This window comes from Bombina bombina, chromosome 3 (assembly GCF_027579735.1).
Source record: "Bombina bombina isolate aBomBom1 chromosome 3, aBomBom1.pri, whole genome shotgun sequence".
Taxonomy (NCBI): domain Eukaryota; kingdom Metazoa; phylum Chordata; class Amphibia; order Anura; family Bombinatoridae; genus Bombina; species Bombina bombina.
In genome coordinates, this window is record NC_069501.1 from 984,092,555 (window position 1) to 984,113,723 (window position 21,169).

The following is a 21,169-nucleotide window of genomic DNA, read 5'->3' on the forward strand; positions in this document are numbered from 1 at the left end:
AGAGGGGAGGAGCTATATCAGCTCTGCTGGGTGAATCCTCTTGCATTTCCTGTTGGGGAGGAGTTATATCCCAGAAGTAATGATGACCCGTGGACTGATCGCACATAACAGAAGAAATATGGCTGGTGGTATGTACGCTACATAAATAGCTTTATACTGATTGAAGTTACCTCAAGAAAAGTTGCACCCACTAGGTGTTTAGTCAAAGTGATATCCACAGTGAGTACAGTGTATTCTCACTCGATAATTAAAATATTTTTGATGCGACCACTTGTAATACTAGGGTATACCTCTGTGTGTTATATCCACTGTAACATATAAGATGGTATATTGTTATTAAAGTATAGTCTAATGGTTGTCAAGGGTAGATTAAAGTAGTTCTACAAAATATTTAACTGTAGTTGTTACACCCAGTTCTGAAGACACTATTTGATCAACTAAGCTCCTGGTTTTGATATTGATCAACCAATCTTTGGGTCTGTTATTCATATATAAATCACCCCACCACTTTAAGCATTATATTGAGACCAGTGCTTTAAGCTGTAAACACTGGAATACTATATCAAGTTGCTAACAGTTAGGTGATTAAATAAAGCAAAAAAAGGTTTTGTCTCATCACCACTAGTTTAAAATTTTAAACCAAATTGACTCAATTATAATGAGTAAGGTTGCCACTTTGTAAAGTTATAAAGGTCCGTATATCTTGTTGCCCATATACCGGGATAGCAACACTGTGTATAATTAGACTCAATTGAAACAGTACCGATATTGCTATAATCTTTTAGCTATATCTTTAATAGTTAGATTTCTATTTACTTCTCTCCAGTTCAAAAAAATTTACTTTGTCCCACTGTCCCTATATATATTTTTTAAGTATAATAATTCATCTTAGCTTATGAAATAACTGTGGCTATAAATGTCCACATTAACTGTTAATCAACTTGACAAATTAAATCACTATTATCCAAATTATGAATTAAAGTTTCTGCTGCATTAAAACCACATATAACCGGAGCCCATCAACTCCCAACCTCCCCTGACATGTTTCGCCGACAAACTTGGCTTTCTCAAAGGGTTTACCAAGGTTACGGTCTGGCGGGTATTTGTGCCCAGTGACTTCGCCTAATTCTAATGCTTAACCAATCAGCTGTTCTGGGTGTGAATCTTTTGCTGGTGACGTACCAGCAAATCTCCTCCAATCCTAATCGGTGGGTGTGAATATAATGCTGCTAGCATTTGACAAGTATGGTGTTTACTTAGCAACGGCTTGTCAAGCCAGATCGCCGTGTATACTTTACAATAATAAATCAGTAATCTTCCAAGTATAACGGATGGGTATGCATAGTATGCTAGTAACATTCCAGATAACTTTATAGATCTGACAAGTGTGGTATTTTGCAGGCAGCGGCATGTCATCCTCTATCGCCGTATATACTTGGCATTATTTAATGAGTTCTCCTGCAACCCTTACAGATCGGTATCAATATTATGCTGGCAACATTCCAGCTGACTTTGAGAATCTAACAAATCTGATGTTATACTAATGCTTGCTAGTTATGGTCGATCGCCGTTTGTACTCTTCAATATTCAATATCCTAATGTCATAATACACACATTTGCTCTACAATAGTCCACTGGATAATTGCAGTATGGGAATCGTAGTGTAATATTGTACCGTAAGTTGATTCCTTAAATTTATTTTGTGTAAATAATACCCCAAGGGAAGAGAATCCTAAAATATTTTATTTATTGATTTTCAATATATGCTGTTTATTTAGTTCTAGCTTATCTTACAATAGCGAGATTTAAATGTAATGGATAGCAGGATATAAATTAAACTCCCTAGGGTGTAATGACATCAATGGTGCCAATGGCCAATACAGATTAAATTATACATATTAACTTATTGATAGTGTTATGAATACGTAATAGATGAGAGCAGTACAATAGAGTCTCATGGTGTCTGATAATTACTTTATGTAATAAATATTACATCTGGGCAATATTTATACCTTATGAGCATACTTTATAAGAATGAATGCCCCATTTTATTAAAGTTCAACTATTAACCATTAATAACATATATTATGTGTGAAATGAAAGATTTATATATTATAAATAATTTCTGTGCTACAATCATAAGGGATTTAATATATACATGAATCCTGTGTGTGGTGTTCAATTAATTTGTGATAAGGACTTAATAATATAAGGTGTCTGTATGTCTAAAGTATACAATTTAATTGGAACATAAAAGTTTGGTGGTGATAAAAATTATTTGTGCAATATAATGTAATAATTTATTAAACATATTACTAAAGATTTAAAAAGAATCTTACTAAAAAATTAATAAAAGAAACTAACAAATTATGTGAGTTTGTGTGAAATTCTACAAAACAACATTACAAGTGCATAGAAGTGCTAAAATTAATAACTCTATGTTAATATCCATAACACAACTACTGGTCACAAAAAATTAGTTTGTATACATATTCTGCTGCCTTTTGGCTGTGAATTTGGATTGTTGTTGTCTCACTATGTGGCCTTGTCTTAGTCTCACCAGATTAGAAATTAATGAGACTGAGTTTCACGTGGACATTGAATTATCATTTTTATACTTATGTAGTGATATTACAGATACACAAAATAATTATTGTGTTCATTAAGACCTTGAGGTTGGACTGAGTTCATTAGAAAAATCCATCTACTTTCTTGTTCCAATAATCTAGTCGTTAGATCTCCACCTCATATTCCAAGACTGATCTTTTGAATTCCTGCACAAGTTAGTTTACTGACATTACTTTGATGTTTTTTCAAAAAATGATATGCTACAGAGGTGATACTTTTCTTGTTTTGTAGATCTTTAGCGGCATTTTTAATATTTCGAATATGTTCTTGTAGGCGTGTATGCAACTTTTGTGTTGTCATACCAATGTAAATTTTTGGGCAATCACATTTAATCATATATACCACCCCTGTTGAATTGCAGCTTATATATGCTCTGATAATGTGTGTTTTGCCAAACCTGTCTTGTATTTTCTGAGTTTTGTGTATATATTTACAACTTGAACAAGTGCCGCAAGGGTAAGAGCCCTGAATTTTTCTTTTTCTGTTCTTTGTTCGCTGGTCATTGAAATGACTAGGGCTTATCATATCTTTTAAGTTTTTACTCCTTCTGTAGCATACATCTACTTTATCACCCAGTAGTTGTTTTAGTGTCGAATCAGATTGAAGTATTTGCCAGTGTTTGTTGATTACATCAATTACTTTGTGACTATTAGAATTATAAGTCAGAATGAGTCTTGTTTTACAATCAGAATGTTTAGGTTTCAAGAGATCTTTTCTTGTGGTTTTTCAGGCTCGTTTCTTTGCTCGTTTAATTGATGTAGTACTGTATCCTCGTTTTTTCAATCTTGTTTCCAATTCTTGGGCTCTATTTTTAAATAGAATGTCTTCAGAACAATTTTGTTTTGTTCTTAGGAATTCCCCAATGGGAAGTGATTTGATAGTGCTTGGCGCATGCGCACTTGTGCTGTACAGTAACGTATTTGTTGCAGTGGATTTTCTATACAAATCAGTTCCTACTTGTCCATTTGGTTTTTTAAAAATCAGTAGATCAAGGAATGGAACTTCTCTTTGACTGGTATGATAGGTCAATTTTATATTTAATTCATTGTTATTAAGTATTGACAGGAATTCATCAAGTTTTGCTTTGGGGCCCTCCCAAATGAATATGATGTCTTCAATATATCTCAACCACATTGGAATGTGTTGAGAATATTCATCATGGTTGTCAGTAAATACTACTGTTTGCTCCCACCAACCTAGGAATAAATTCGCATAGGTTGGTGCGCACGCTGTCCCCATTGCTGTCCCTCGAATTTGTAAATAGTATCTGTTGTTAAATACAAAAAAATTTCTTTTTAATACAAATTCGAGTAAGGTTAGTATGAAATCATTATGATTCTGATTTTCTTCCGAAGACATATCTAAATAGTATTTTACTGCTTGTAGACCCAGTGTATGACTGATGCTTGTATATAGGGCCTCAACGTCCGCTGTGACCAACCAAGTATCATCTTTTAGCCACATGTCTTCAAGAATTTGGAGAGCCTCCATTGTGTCTTTAATAGAGGATGGTATCTGGGTTAAAAATTACCGTAGTCTTGAATCTACATATTTGCTGGCTTTTTCTGTCAGATTGTCTATACCTGACACAATGGGGCGTCCTGGAGGGTGTTGTTGATTTTTGTGGACCTTTGGTATACAATAAAATGTAGAGATCTAGGGTTTGGTCACCGTGAGGAATTTTTTCTCTTTTACTGTAATGGTTCCACTCAATCTGGCATTCATTATTATGTTTTGATATTTATCAAGAAAATCCTCTAAGGGACATGACCATAATTTCTTATAGCATGAGGAGTCTTTTAGTTGTCTCTCAACTTCTTGTAAATACATATTGTTGGGCCATATCACTATACTACCGCCTTTGTCAGCCTGGCGTATGACAACATCATCCCAGTCTCTGATCTCTGCCAAGGCTTGTTTCTCTCTGTTACTTAAATTTGAAGCTGGAGGGTTCAATGATAGTTGTGCTATTTCACCACAAACCACTTCATTAAATATTTGAATACATGGGGCATTAGAAGCTTTCGGTATATAGTTAGATTTGTACTTAAAATTGTTGCGCCAATTAGATGATCTGGACAGGTCATTTTCAGATAAAAGATCTTCTAGGTCCTGTAAACTATTTCTGTCCTGACTTGACATGTTAGCGAGATTTATGTCAGATGTAGAATTTTCTGTTGTATTATACTGCTTTTGCAAAAGCAGTTTTCTTAAAAATAAGTGTACATCCTTGATAACTTCGAATTTATCCAGGTTCGTACTAGGACAGAAGGAAAGGCCCTTAGAAAGTACATTTATATGCTCTTGTGATAGGATTTTTGTTGATAAATTAATAATTTTTAAGTTTTCATCCTCATTTTTGAGAATGGACTCGGGGCACGTTTGTACGGTTTTGCTGCCTGATTCCTCTCCTTGTTGTTTCTGGCGCATGATACTCTTTTGTTTCCCCCTCCCACCTCTTCTGGTGGGTCTGAATTTAAATTGTCCCCGTCTAAAAAATCCTTTCTTTTACGGGTATTTGATGATATGGGGCTTTTCGTTGGTTTTGAGGAGCAAGATGGTTCTTCATTTGCTGAATCTGAGCCTTCTATCTCTGTATCCGAAATATCACTTTCTATAACCTGTACTCTGTTTGAGGTATTTTTTAGTGTTATGAGAGGTAAATCTCTTCTTCCATTTATAGACCCTTTTGTTCTGGTAGTCTTCTAGATCTCTCTTTCCTGTTTTAGTTTGTTTTATTTCTGATTCATATTTATTCAGTTCATGTTGATATTTTTTATAGGCTGATTCAAAATCTTTTAAGTTCTCAAATACTTTCAATTGGTCATTCTGAGTAGTTATTATTTCTTCAAGCCTGTCATATTCGGATTTGTCGTGTTTTATGAGAATGTTCATTAATTTGTTTGAACATTCAGAAAGGGCTTCTTCCCATTCTATGCCTAAATCTGGATTTCTGAATTCGAATGCAGGAAAAAGTTGTATTCTAAGGCCACGAGGAATTAGTTTTTTCTCCAGATATTTCTCAAAGAAATGATGGTTCCACCACACTTTCTCTTGCTTATATAAGTTCTTATGTAGTTCTTTTAGTACTTGGTCTAATGTGTCAGGATTGACTTCATTAGTATCTGATGGAGATTCACTAAATACCTCCTGTAGATCAGTTAATCTTTTTTTCTGTCTCACAGCTGTCTAATTCCAGTTTAGTCGACATTTTACTGGGAAATATTTCCAGTTCAGTGTGCTCTTATGGAGAAGCCTACGAAATAGGCTGGTTTTATAGCTTCAACAAAAGGGGCCCAAAGGCACTACTGAAGATGAAAAAGGGAATATCGTATTGAGAATTACAATTTGGCAAGGGAATGAATTAGATTCCCTTGCAGTAAGTAACTAATAATATAGTGATATGGTGCTATGTACATTAACTGAACTCAAAAAACAAATTGGAGGTATGACCTCCAAAAAAGGTACATATAGGTAGCACTCAAATTCCCTTTATAAATGGTATCGACAGAGATATGAGTGGCGGATATACTAGGTTGTTTAAAATATAACTTTTATTGGGACTTTTAAAATAATGGAAAGACAAAACAATTAAAATTACAGAAACTTGAGTCCATTTATTCAGGGACAGGGATAACAATTTTACTGGAGATGGGGTTGGCTAAATAAAGATATACTCCTATATAGGATTGGTAACTCTGATTTATCCAATTGTTGGTAAAAATATCTATAATAGTGCTACTACAGGTATAGTGCACTAATTTAAGTTGTAAATATTTATACACACTGTTTAATTTCCACAAGTTGTAGGTGATTAAGGTATATTGTGATATACCATTTACTTATTGAAATTCAGTAACTCGGTATGCTACCCTTATTGTTGTGTAGATTGTGAATATAACAAATGGTATTTATACTCAGTGGTTAACTCATTAAAATTGTACCAAAACTATAGCCACTGGTTATTAATCACAATAATATCTATAGTGAGTAAGGTTTATTGACTGGATGTTTTATTAGCTGATAATACAACCACTTATGATATTAGTATACAGGGAGCGCAGAATTATTAGGCAAATGAGTATTTTGACCACATCATCCTCTTTATGCATGTTGTCTTACTCCAAGCTGTATAGGCTCGAAAGCCTTCTACCAATTAAGCATATTAGGTGATGTGCATCTCTGTAATGAGAAGGGGTGTGGTCTAATGACATCAACACCCTATATCAGGTGTGCATAATTATTAGGCAACTTCCTTTCCTTTGGCAAAATGGGTCAAAAGAAGGACTTAGCAGGCTCAGAAAAGTCAAAAATAGTGAGATATCTTGCAGAGGGATGCAGCACTCTTAAAATTGCAAAGCTTCTGAAGCGTGATCATCGAACAATCAAGCGTTTCATTCAAAATAGTCAACAGGGTCGCAAGAAGCGTGTGGAAAAACCAAGGCGCAAAATAACTGCCCATGAACTGAGAAAAGTCAAGCGTGCAGCTGCCAAGATGCCACTTGCCACCAGTTTGGCCATATTTCAGAGCTGCAACATCACTGGAGGTCCCAAAAGCACAAGGTGTGCAATACTCAGAGACATGGCCAAGGTAAGAAAGGCTGAAAGATGACCACCACTGAACAAGACACACAAGCTGAAACGTCAAGACTGGGCCAAGAAATATCTCAAGACTGATTTTTCTAAGGTTTTATGGGCTGATGAAATGAGAGTGAGTCTTGATGGGCCAGATGGATGGGCCCGTGGCTGGATTGGTAAAGGGCAGAGAGCTCCAGTCCGACTCAGACGCCAGCAAGGTGGAGGTGGAGTACTGGTTTGGGCTGGTATCATCAAAGATGAGCTTGTGGGGCCTTTTCGGGTTGAGGATGGAGTCAAGCTCAACTCCCAGTCCTACTGCCAGTTTCTGGAAGACACCTTCTTCAAGCAGTGGTACAGGAAGAAGTCTGCATCCTTCAAGAAAAACATGATTTTCATTCAGGACAATGCTCCATCAAACGCGTCCAAGTACTCCACAGCGTGGCTGGCAAGAAAGGGTATAAAAGAAGAAAATCTAATGACATGGCCTCCTTGTTCACCTGATCTGAACCCCATTGAGAACCTGTGGTCCATCATCAAATGTGAGATTTACAAGGAGGGAAAACAGTACACCTCTCTGAACAGTGTCTGGGAGGCTGTGGTTGCTGCTGCACGCAATGTTGATGGTGAACAGATCAAAACACTGACAGAATCCATGGATGGCAGGCTTTTGAGTGTCCTTGCAAAGAAAGGTGGCTATATTGGTCACTGATTTGTTTTTGTTTTGTTTTTGAATGTCAGAAATGTATATTTGTGAATGTTGAGATGTTATATTGGTTTCACTGGTAAAAATAAATAATTGAAATGGGTATATATTTGTTTTTTGTTAAGTTGCCTAATAATTATGCACAGTAATAGTCACCTGCACACAGATATCCCCCTAAAATAGCTATAACTAAAAACAAACTAAAAACTACTTCCAAAACTATTCAGCTTTGATATTAATGAGTTTTTTGGGTTCATTGAGAACATGGTTGTTGTTCAATAATAAAATGAATCCTCAAAAATACAACTTGCCTAATAATTCTGCACTCCCTGTATATCTCTGTATGTTATCTCAATGTAACATATAGGATGCTGCCCTTGTAATTGTGTAACTTATAAATATGGCTGGTGGTATTTACGCTACATAAATAGCTTTATACTGATTGAAGTTACCCCAAGAAAAGTTGCACCCACTAGGTGTTTAGTCAAAGTGATATCCACAGTGAGTACAGTGTATTCTCACTCGATAATTAAAATATTTTTGATGCGACCACTTGTAATACTAGGGTATACCTCTGTGTTTTATATCCACTGTAACATATAAGATGGTATATTGTTATTAAAGTATAGTCTAATGGTTGTCAAGGGTAGATTAAAGTAGTTCTACAAAATATTTAACTGTAGTTGTTACACCCAGTTCTGAAGACACTATTTGATCAACTAAGCTCCTGGTTTTGATATTGATCAACCAATCTTTGGGTCTGTTATTCATATATAAATCACCCCACCACTTTAAGCATTATATTGAGACCAGTGCTTTAAGCTGTAAACACTGGAATACTATATCAAGTTGCTAACAGTTAGGTGATTAAATAAAGCAAAAAAAGGTTTTGTCTCATCACCACTAGTTTAAAATTTTAAACCAAATTGACTCAATTATAATGAGTAAGGTTGCCACTTTGTAAAGTTATAAAGGTCCGTATATCTTGTTTCCCATATACCGGGATAGCAACACTGTGTATAATTAGACTCAATTGAAACAGTACCGATATTGCTATAATCTTTTAGCTATATCTTTAATAGTTAGATTTCTATTTACTTCTCTCCAGTTCAAAAAAATTTACTTTGTCCCACTGTCCCTATATATATTTTTTAAGTATAATAATTCATCTTAGCTTATGAAATAACTGTGGCTATAAATGTCCACATTAACTGTTAATCAGCTTGACAAATTAAATCACAATTATCCAAATTATGAATTAAAGTTTCTGCTGCATTAAAACCACATATAACCGGAGCCCATCAACTCCCAACCTCCCCTGACATGTTTCGCAGACAAACTCGGCTTTCTCAAAGGGTTTACCGAGGTTACGGTCTGGCGGGTATTTGTGCCCAGTGACTCCGCCTAATTCTAATACTTAACCAATCAGCTGTTCTGGGTGTGAATCTTTTGCTGGTGACGTACCAGCAAGTCTCCTCCAATCCTAATCGGTGGGTGTGAATATTATGCTGCTAGCATTTGACAAGTATGGTGTTTACTTAGCAACGGCTTGTCAAGCCAGATCGCCGTGTATACTTTACAATAATAAATCAGTAATCTTCCAAGTATAACGGATGGGTATGCATAGTATGCTAGTAACATTCCAGATAACTTTATAGATCTGACAAGTGTGGTATTTTGCAGGCAGCGGCATGTCATCCTCTATCGCCGTATATACTTGGCATTATTTAATGAGTTCTCCTGCAACCCTTACAGATCGGTATCAATATTATGCTGGCAACATTCCAGCTGACTTTGAGAATCTAACAAATCTGATGTTATACTAATGCTTGCTAGTTATGGTCGATCGCCGTTTGTACTCTTCAATATTCAATATCCTAATGTCATAATACACACATTTGCTCTACAATAGTCCACTGGATAATTGCGGTATGGGAATCGTAGTGTAATATTGTACCGTAAGTTGATTCCTTAAATTTATTTTGTGTAAATAATTTCCCAAGGGAAGAGAATCCTAAAATATTTTATTTATTGATTTTCAATATATGCTGTTTATTTAGTTCTAGCTTATCTTACAATAGCGAGATTTAAATGTAATGGATAGCAGGATATAAATTCAACTCCCTAGGGTGTAATGACATCAATGGTGCCAATGGCCAATACAGATTAAATTATACATATTAATTTATTGATAGTGTTATGAATACGTAATAGATGAGAGCAGTACAATAGAGTCTCATGGTGTCTGATAATTACTTTATGTAATAAATATTACATCTGGGCAATATTTATACCTTATGAGCATACTTTATAAGAATGAATGCCCCATTTTATTAAAGTTCAACTATTAACCATTAATAACATATATTATGTGTGAAATGAAAGATTTATATATTATAAATAATTTCTGTGCTACAATCATAAGGGATTTAATATATACATGAATCCTGTGTGTGGTGTTCAATTAATTTGTGATAAGGACTTAATAATATAAGGTGTCTGTATGTCTAAAGTATACAATTTAATTGGAACATAAAAGTTTGGTGGTGATAAAAATTATTTGTGCAATATAATGTAATAATTTATTAAACATATTACTAAAGATTTAAAAAGAATCTTACTAAAAAATTAATAAAAGAAACTAACAAATTATATGAGTTTGTGTGAAATTCTACAAAACAACATTACAAGTGCATAGAAGTGCTAAAATTAATAACTCTATGTTAATATCCATAACACAACTACCGGTCACAAAAAATTAGTTTGTATACATATTCTGCTGCCTTTTGGCTGTGAATTTGGATTGTTGTTGTCTCACTATGTGGCCTTGTCTTAGTCTCACCAGATTAGAAATTAATGAGACTGAGTTTCACGTGGACATTGAATGATCATTTTTATACTTATGTAGTGATATTACAGATACACAAAATAATTATTGTGTTCATTAAGACCTTGAGGTTGGACTGAGTTCATTAGAAAAATCCATCTACTGGTATAAATATTGCCCAGATGTAATATTTATTACATAAAGTAATTATCAGACACCATGAGACTCTATTGTACTGCTCTCATCTATTACGTATTCATAACACTATCAATAAATTAATATGTATAATTTAATCTGTATTGGCCATTGGCACCATTGATGTCATTACACCCTAGGGAGTTGAATTTATATCCTGCTATCCATTACATTTAAATCTCGCTATTGTAAGATAAGCTAGAACTAAATAAACAGCATATATTGAAAATCAATAAATAAAATATTTTAGGATTCTCTTCCCTTGGGGTATTATTTACACAAAATAAATTTAAGGAATCAACTTACGGTACAATATTACACTACGATTCCCATACCGCAATTATCCAGTGGACTATTGTAGAGCAAATGTGTGTATTATGACATTAGGATATTGAAGAGTACAAACGGCGATCGACCATAACTAGCAAGCGTTAGTATAACATCAGATTTGTTAGATTCTCAAAGTCAGCTGGAATGTTGCCAGCATAATATTGATACCGATCTGTAAGGGTTGCAGGAGAACTCATTAAATAATGCCAAGTATATACGGCGATAGAGGATGACATGCCGCTGCCTGCAAAATACCACACTTGTCAGATCTATAAAGTTATCTGGAATGTTACTAGCATACTATGCATACCCATCCGTTATACTTGGAAGATTACTGATTTATTATTGTAAAGTATACACGGCGATCTGGCTTGACAAGCCGTTGCTAAGTAAACACCATACTTGTCAAATGCTAGCAGCATAATATTCACACCCACCGATTAGGATTGGAGGAGACTTGCTGGTACGTCACCAGCAAAAGATTCACACCCAGAACAGCTGATTGGTTAAGCATTAGAATTAGGCGGAGTCACTGGGCACAAATACCCGCCAGACCGTAACCTCGGTAAACCCTTTGAGAAAGCCGAGTTTGTCGGCGAAACATGTCAGGGGAGGTTGGGAGTTGATGGGCTCCGGTTATATGTGGTTTTAATGCAGCAGAAACTTTAATTCATAATTTGGATAATAGTGATTTAATTTGTCAAGCTGATTAACAGTTAATGTGGACATTTATAGCCACAGTTATTTCATAAGCTAAGATGAATTATTATACTTAAAAAATATATATAGGGACAGTGGGACAAAGTAAATTTTTTTGAACTGAAGAGAAGTAAATAGAAATCTAACTATTAAAGATATAGCTAAAAGATTATAGCAATATCGGTACTGTTTAAATTGAGTCTAATTATACACAGTGTTGCTATCCCGGTATATGGGCAACAAGATATACAGACCTTTATAACTTTACAAAGTGGCAACCTTACTCATTATAATTGAGTCAATTTGGTTTAAAATTTTAAACTAGTGGTGAGACAAAACCTTTTTTTGCTTTATTTTTATTTATTTTTTTAAATAAGTTTTTTATTGAGGTTATTGACAAAACAACATCAAATAAACATGTTACATAAACATTCAGAAACATTCTTTCAAACCATGACAATATTTTGGAATTCAAAACTGTTCTATGGTCACATATAGGGAAAAACTGTTCATGAGAAAACCCAAAGTAATCTCTCTATATTTATATGTAACAGGCAAAACTGAAACCTCATTTTCTGCTTTATAGTATTTTCCTCTCTTAATAAAATAAGCCACCTTTGGGCTCCTGTCTTCTAAAATGATGTCTAGAGGAAATAGGATGGTAAGACTAGTCTCTTTTGGATATATGTCTAATTAGGATAAAAAAAAATTTTTTAGCTGAGTTAAAGAAGATAGTTAGGGTGCGAAACATTAAGGGTTATTATGGAGTAAAGACATATGGTGCTAATGAGAAAAAACTATGAAAAAGATGCGGCATAGGAAAGATAAGCCGCGTAGGTAGCCCTCCTGTAAAAGGAGGTTCTTTATGGTGGTGGGGGGGGAGGAGGTGGTAATGATAGTAAGATGTAAGGAATAAATAACAGACGGACTTAGAGGATTGTTGTGAATAAAAAGGAGGGTAGGTGAACGTATATAATAGACAGCAAGTGCTTAAGGTATTGAGTAGGCTGGCTACAGTATTGCAGGGTAGCACATGCATGTGTGTATCTGTAAAAGCATATAAGCTACTAGAGTCATATCAAAATTACAATTCACATCCAGTGCCATGCAGGACCAGCCCGCATAGGCATACATGCGAAATGCATAAATAAAAGGCTGCATGTAGCGATATGTAAGCTCTAATGAGAGGTATAGGTTTGAAGCCATCTGAGAGGATAGAGATATTTAATGGGGAGCGCTAGCATTTCTCATCTATTGGTTTGGACTACTTTGCTTAGGAAGGAACTAACTTAAAGTGCAATGCACATAGCTATGCAAAGTTGTCCCCACATCAACATGGAATCTGAAATTAAAGTTGTGACAGGAATAAATTGCCCAATCTATGTGACCTAGGCAGCAGCAATGAAGCTGTAGCATTATAGGGGAGACAGTAAAACACAACAATTGGGCCTTACAAGACAAATGTAAGGTGGAGCATAACACATGTTAGGACGCAGCCTCGGCCGCTGGCTACGTCTGTACTGTATTGAAAGAAATAATCCCACTATACAGTTGCACTAATGTAGTATGAAGAAAAGACATTACAAGTATTCTATATGTCCCCATTCACAATTCTGCTAGGTTAGGAAGTGTGTACAACAGCAGGGCCCATCTAGTAAAACATATAGCATCTCTGAAAACCTCAGTACAGTAACAACAGGAGGGATGCACTGAGAAAACACACATTGCATACAGGCATCATATTAAAAACAAACATAACTCTATGCAGGTATGCCAATATAAATCTGCATTGATGCACTAAACCTATAGGTGAGTGACAGTGTGGTGAGACAAATGTTTACTTTAGGGACATTAAAATGGTAATATTAGCTTATAAGTAAATAAACAACCGATATATTGTGGGGGTCAGTGTGAAACATAGAGTTAGGTAGTATCATTAAGCCATTCAGAACAATGTGCCTGTTAATGGCATGAATCTTATCAGAAGCGTACAATAAGTAATATTCAATAGCTAATTTCTGTTGCTGAAATCAAATCTGCTCAAACATTGCAGAACAATATCACAGGAGTAGGCTAAATGTCAGGCTTTAAATGGTCCAGATCACCACCGGGATCCCAGCCTCCCAAAAGGGGAAAAAGTACACAGAATGTTATATGAGGCTGCGGTGGAGCTGTCCCATAGCTCTCCATTCATTTATTAAAATCTAACCTACTCCAGTTTGCAGTTTAGGCTTCAATGATCCAGGACTAATATATCCTACTGTTTCAGGAGAAAATGCTGTGTAGTAGCTCCAAGGGCCGAAGGAGAGTAGGAGTAGCTGGGCTGAATTAAAGATGGAGTCGAATGCAAGTACTTTAGCCTCCCCGATCACCGAGTGGGAAGAGGGAATCCCCGATAGTAACACAGGGGATGTCTCCAGCTTCACGATGAGGGAGCTATGCTGGAAAAGCAGGGTCTTAGAGCATATAATAGGGACCTCATCTCCTCCTCTCGGCATTATCAACCCTTCCATGCAAACTGCCTTAAGGGAGCTTTGATGGGGTGTCTCACTAGTTAGCGGCATAGGCAGTGATCTCACCCAGGGCCATCCAATAGTACGCTGAAGTGACTCAGCTCGTTGCAAGACAAATGTCTCAGGGACCTTGGTCTGACCGTCCTGATCATTTTGCACAGCTGTTTTCTCTGCAGCGCAAGGCAGTGGTGGACGTGCTGCTTGAGGCTCCAAAGATGGCGACAGCCGCGGGTAGTGTATTCCTGTTGCGCACTTCACTACACCTCTTGGTGGAATGGTCGGAGTAACAGTGTGAGCGATGGGGGGTTGAAGAGGTACGATCCCCTCAACCACAAAAGCTCCAACATAGCGGCCCAGCAGCTCCTTCATTTGCACGATGATGAGCTCGGCCATATTTTCCTCCATCTAGGCTGCTTGCGGTGGGTAGAAAGCAGGGACCCCAAGAGTAAATAATACTGCCAAAGTAGCAGAAAGACACCTCTCCAGCTGAGTCTCCAAAGTGGGGTAGAAATTGGCAGATTAGGACATAGATCTGTTTAAAAGTTATTAAATAATATAAGAGCTCTTGGAATATGCGTCCTTTCTCAGCGAGAGTTGGCTCCGCCCCCTTTTTTTTTTTTTTTGCTTTATTTAATCACCTAACTGTTAGCAACTTGATATAGTATTCCAGTGCTTACAGCTTAAAGCACTGGTCTCAATATAATGCTTAAAGTGGTGGGGTGATTTATATATGAATAACAGACCCAAAGATTGGTTGATCAATATCAAAACCAGGAGCTTAGTTGATCAAATAGTGTCTTCAGAACTGGGTGTAACAACTACAGTTAAATATTTTGTAGAACTACTTTAATCTACCCTTGACAACCATTAGACTATACTTTAATAACAATATACCATCTTATATGTTACAGTGGATATAACACACAGAGGTATACCCTAGTATTACAAGTGGTCGCATCAAAAATATTTTAATTATCGAGTGAGAATACACTGTACTCACTGTGGATATCACTTTGACTAAACACCTAGTGGGTGCAACTTTTCTTGAGGTAACTTCAATCAGTATAAAGCTATTTATGTAGCGTAAATACCACCAGCCATATTTATAAGTTACACAATTACAAGGGCAGCATCCTATATGTTACATTGAGATAACATACAGAGATATATACTAATATCATAAGTGGTTGTATTATCAGCTAATAAAACATCCAGTCAATAAACCTTACTCACTATAGATATTATTGTGATTAATAACCAGTGGCTATAGTTTTGGTACAATTTTAATGAGTTAACCACTGAGTATAAATACCATTTGTTATATTCACAATCTACACAACAATAAGGGTAGCATACCGAGTTACTGAATTTCAATAAGTAAATGGTATATCACAATATACCTTAATCACCTACAACTTGTGGAAATTAAACAGTGTATATAAATATTTACAACTTAAATTAGTGCACTATACCTGTAGTAGCACTATTATAGATATTTTTACCAACAATTGGATAAATCAGAGTTACCAATCCTATATAGGAGTATATCTTTATTTAGCCAACCCCATCTCCAGTAAAATTGTTATCCCTGTCCCTGAATAAATGGACTCAAGTTTCTGTAATTTTAATTGTTTTGTCTTTCCATTATTTTAAAAGTCCCAATAAAAGTTATATTTTAAACAACCTAGTATATCCGCCACTCATATCTCTGTCGATACCATTTATAAAGGGAATTTGAGTGCTACCTATATGTACCTTTTTTTGGAGGTCCTAAGTTAAAAGATTGAGATACATCTGAGAACTAAAAAGAACTGAACATATTAACATCATCAGTTCATCACTACATAAATGTACAACATGCGGAAGGTGTTTGCATATAAAGACCATCAAGGTAATGCCCAAGAGATGCACAGTTCTACCCTTGAAACTCCCCTACTCTGCTGGCCCCAGACTCTTTCCAGAACTACCTAGTCCAAATATGGGAGAGTAGAATGTCTGAAGTAATGTCTACATGTTTCACCAATGGAAGCCTGGTGAGTCCCTGTTTTATACATGAGTGAGCAAGAGTTAACCCAATACCCATTTCTCTGTGAATAATACATTTCAGAATAGCAAACTTCTTGTCCAGGAAGTTTAAATAAGCCAACCCCTTTTACATTGGAAGTGATCTATGTAGGTTGCAAACACAACACAAGTGCTGAGGAATGTGGAAATAGTTGATGGATATTACATAACCTGCCCAAGTCTCCTTGCTTTCTGTGAGCCCCTCAAGAATGGCTTGAAGACACTATCTCAGGCTAATATTGCAATACCTGGGTTGTCAAGGTTGTTAAGTTGCATTTACCTTCTGGTCTTGAGTGATGTTTTATTGTCAAAAAATGGCATGCATGGCACTCAGTTGTTGTCAGGGTTTTTTTTCCTGTTTTGTTTGCCATGTGCTGCTGGCAGCCATTTTACTCAGCTCTCTTCCTGACTATGGTGCATTGTGGGGGATGCTGCTCATTTCCTGCACTTCCTTTTAAGGCCAGACTGATGTGCATCATCTGTGTGAGACAGGATGCAGTCTCAGAATTGTGATGTCATCACTTATTATTTAAAAGGCCTCTGTTCAGTATGCTTTGCCTTTGCGTTATCTCAGACCTGTTTGTTAGAGTTCCTGTGTATTACCTGGCTGTCTGACGTCCTTCCTGGTTCCTGATCCCTGGCTTGTTCCTGACTCTGCTGTTTTCCTTGTTCCTGATTCCGGCTCGTCTGACTATTCGCTTTGGCTCCTGACTCGGCTCGTCTGACTACCAGCTCTGGTTTTGACTCCTGGCTTATTTGACTTGTGGACTTTTTATTATTTTTTTGTTATTAATAAAGGTGTGATTATTTTTGCACTTCTCGTCTCAGTCTGATTCCTGGCACCCTGACATTACGCAAAGGCCATGAATCCTGATGGTGCTAATAATCCACCTTTACCTGCCATTATTTCCAGGATGGATGAACAGGATCACCACTTGGATCAATTTGCACTAGCCCTGCAAACCCTGCTGACTCGCACTGCACATTTGGACCAAAGTGTCCCACAAGTTATGGCAGCTCCTGTTTCTGCTGCTGCACCTAGTCCTACCAGGAGCATGTCCGGTTCTGCACCTCTACCTCAGCGATATTGAGGTGATCCTTTTCAGTGCAGAGGGTTTTTGAACCAGGTGGGCATTTAATTTGAGATGTTACCTCAGGCGTTTCCCTCTGACAGAGCTAAGGTGGGATTTCTCATCTCGTTACTCTCTGACACAGCTCTTGCCTGGGCTAATCCCTTGTGGGAGACTAATAAACCTGTGATTTCAAATTACCCTGAATTTGTGGCCTCCTTTCGAAAAGGTATTTGATGTTCCGGCTCGCTCCTCCTCTGCTGCTAAATGACTCATGTCCATTCAGCAAGCTATTGAGTTCCGTACGCTTGCCGCAGAGGTTGGTTGTAACAATGAAGCCCTTGTTGCTGCCGTCTTTCATGGGCTCTCTGATGCGATTAAAGATGAAGTTGCTGCCAGAGATTTACCAGAGGATCTCGAAGCATTGGTGTCTTTTTTGATCCGAATTGACATCAGACTCAGAGAGAGGCCCTCTTTCAAGGAGCGCTTGCGGAAGCCTCCTGTTCCGTTGTCTCCTACGTGTTCGCTCCCACCCATGCCTCCCTCTCCTCCCATGCCTCCTGGTCCCGAGTCACCAGGTACTGCTGAGCCGATGCAGTTGGGATTCACGCGTCTCTCCGTGTCGGAGAGGGCCTTTAGGAGGAGGGAGGGACTCTGCCTCTATTGTGGGTTACAGGGCCACCTTTTGAAGTCTTGTCCTACACGACCGGGAAACGTTCACACCTAAGGTCCTGTCGGGGGCAGACCTTGGGTGGTTTATTCTCGCCCCCGGAACCGCTTAAGAAGAAACTTTTGGTCACGGTTATCCTTTCCTGGGTGGACTCCTCCATAGTCACCCAGGCTTTTGTTGACTCCGGTGCTGCAGGCTATTTCATTGACAGTGCTTTTGTATCAAAGCACTCCGTTCCTGTTTTGCCTCGGTCCGTTCCGCTTGCTATTGAGGCCATTGATGGCAGGCCCCTTCAGCCCGCACTTGTTACTCACGAAACTGCTCCGTTGTCCATGGCTGTTGGGGCTCTCCATTTTGAAACCCTCCAGTTCCAGGTGATAAACTCTCCGCATTTTCCAGTTCTGGGTTATCCCTGGCTCAAAAAGCACAATCCCAATCTCGACTGGTGCTGGTCCGAAATTTTGTCGTGGTCCCCGCAATGTAATTCCACTTGTCTTCGGAAACCAGTTAAAGTCTTGTGCACTTCTTCGGTATCTCAATTGCCAGAGGAGTACCGAGAGTTCCTAGACTTTTTTGACAAGGTGCATGCCGGTATGTTGCCTCCTTACTGGTCTTACGATTGTTCCATAGACCTGCAACCCGGAGCCATTCCTCCTCGGGGCCGGGTTTACCCTCTGTCTGTTGCAGAGAATTGTGCTATGGATGAGTATGTTGCTGATGCTCTGTCATGGGAGATCATCCGCAAATCCTGCTCTCCTGCAGGGGCTGGCTTCTTCTTTGTGAAAAAAAAGGGTGGCGAGTTAAGACCATGCATCGATTATAGGGGTCTTAATCGTCTTACCATTAAGAATGCTTACCCTATTCCGCTCATTACGGAACTCTTTGACCGCCTCAAGGGAGCTACGGTCTTTACTAAACTTGATTTGAGAGGAGCGTACAATCTCATTAGGATCAAGGAGGTCCACAAATGGAAAACAGCGTTTAACACCAGGAGCGGGCATTATGAGTATCTTGTAATGCCCTTTGGCCTATGTAATGCTCCTGTTGTTTTCCAGGAATTTATTAATGATGTCCTACGAGATATGTTGCATCAGTGTGTTGTGGTGTACTTAGACGACATCCTCATACACTCACCCACACTTGAGGCTCATCGTTCTGATGTTACACGGGTTCTTCAGAGACTACATGAGAACGCCCTGTTTTGTAAACTCGAGAAATGTGAGTTCCATCAGACTCAAGTAACCTTCCTAGGTTATTTTATCTCCGTTCCAGGGTTCTCCATGGATCCTGATAAGTTATCTGCAGTTTTGCAGTGGCCTCGTCCAGTTGGTCTTTGGTCTATTCAACGTTTTTTGGGGTTCGCCAATTACTATAGAAAGTTTATTAAAAACTTTTTCTTCCTTGGTCAAACCTATCACAGACATGACCCGTAAAGAGAATGATCCACTCCATTGGTCACCTACTGCCATTAAGGCCTTTGATAGTCTTAAGACTGCCTTTGCTGCCACTCCAGTTCTGGCTCATCCTAACCCTGTCCTGCCTTTCGTTCTTGAGGTCGATGCGTCTGAGACTGGAGTAGGTGCCCTCTTGTCTCAACGTACTACGCCTGACGGTTCCTTGCATCCGTGTGGTTTCTTCTCTAAAAAATTGTCTCCAGCGGAGTGCAATTATGAAATTGGCGACAGGGAATTACTGGTCATAATTTTGGCAATCAAGGAATGGAGGCATCTTCTCGAGGGTACTAGCGTGCCAGTGCTCATTCTTACTGACCACAAGAATTTAACTTATCTATTTGAAGCAAAACGCTTGTCGCCCCGACAGGCCAGATGGGCGCTATTTTTGTATCGGTTTAATTATGTGCTCTCCTACCTGCCTGGTAGTAAGAATGTTAGGGCTGATGCCCTCTTTCTATAATTTTCACCTCTGTCCAAGGAGGAGTCTGTACCTACTCCTGTTATACCTCCTGACCATATTTTAGCTACCATATGTACTAATTTGACTTCTCCCTTGGGGGAGGAGTTCCTGGCTGCACAAACCAATGCACCTCCTGAGAACTCTATACACACAATTGCAAGGGCACTATAAAGGCAAGCTCCTCAATTGTTTTTGTTACTTCAGATACCTTATTTATAAGTATCAATATGTTATATATATATTTTTTGTGAGGAGTGGTGCTAGCATTTGACACAAAACTTGTATGAACAGTTGGGATTAGATTCCCTAGAAAGAAATGCTATTATAGCACTCTTTGCCCAGACTAATTGTAGAGGCAAGATAAATTGTAAATTAAAAAGTAACTTTTATTGAACTCGTTAAAAGATGGGACAATACAAACATTTAAAATTACTTTATCATTGATAGCTGAAATGGATAAACTGTGAGATCTGAGAATTATTGATCTGGCCTTTATAGCGTGAACTGTATTATCAGATCTCTCTGTGTAATATCCAGTGGTTGGGATTGTACGGGGCGTGAATGTCAGATAGATAGTGCGTGTAAATAGTATTTGTTTACTATAACTTGATCAAAATATCTCATTAAGTTGTGCAATTGGGATGTGGTTAAATTCGTTTGAAGTGGTAATCTTCAGTATAAAGGTATAAATTCACTGTTGAAGGTGAAAACAATTTTGTGACTGTGTAACTGAAATTGGATACCACAGTATTTTTTCTGTTGTTCTTCTCTCTATGCCACTTATAAATAAGTTGCCTGAATGATTGTATAATATTGTGTGGTCTATGCCTAAATAGGCTATTATTATACTGTAAAAAGGCACTTATTATAGGTTAATATTACGCTTAAATACTGTGCTTCAAGCCACTTTATAATAAATATTGCATGCAGTGGATTTCTAGTGAATTTAATCACTGTTGGAACGTGTGTACACTGTTA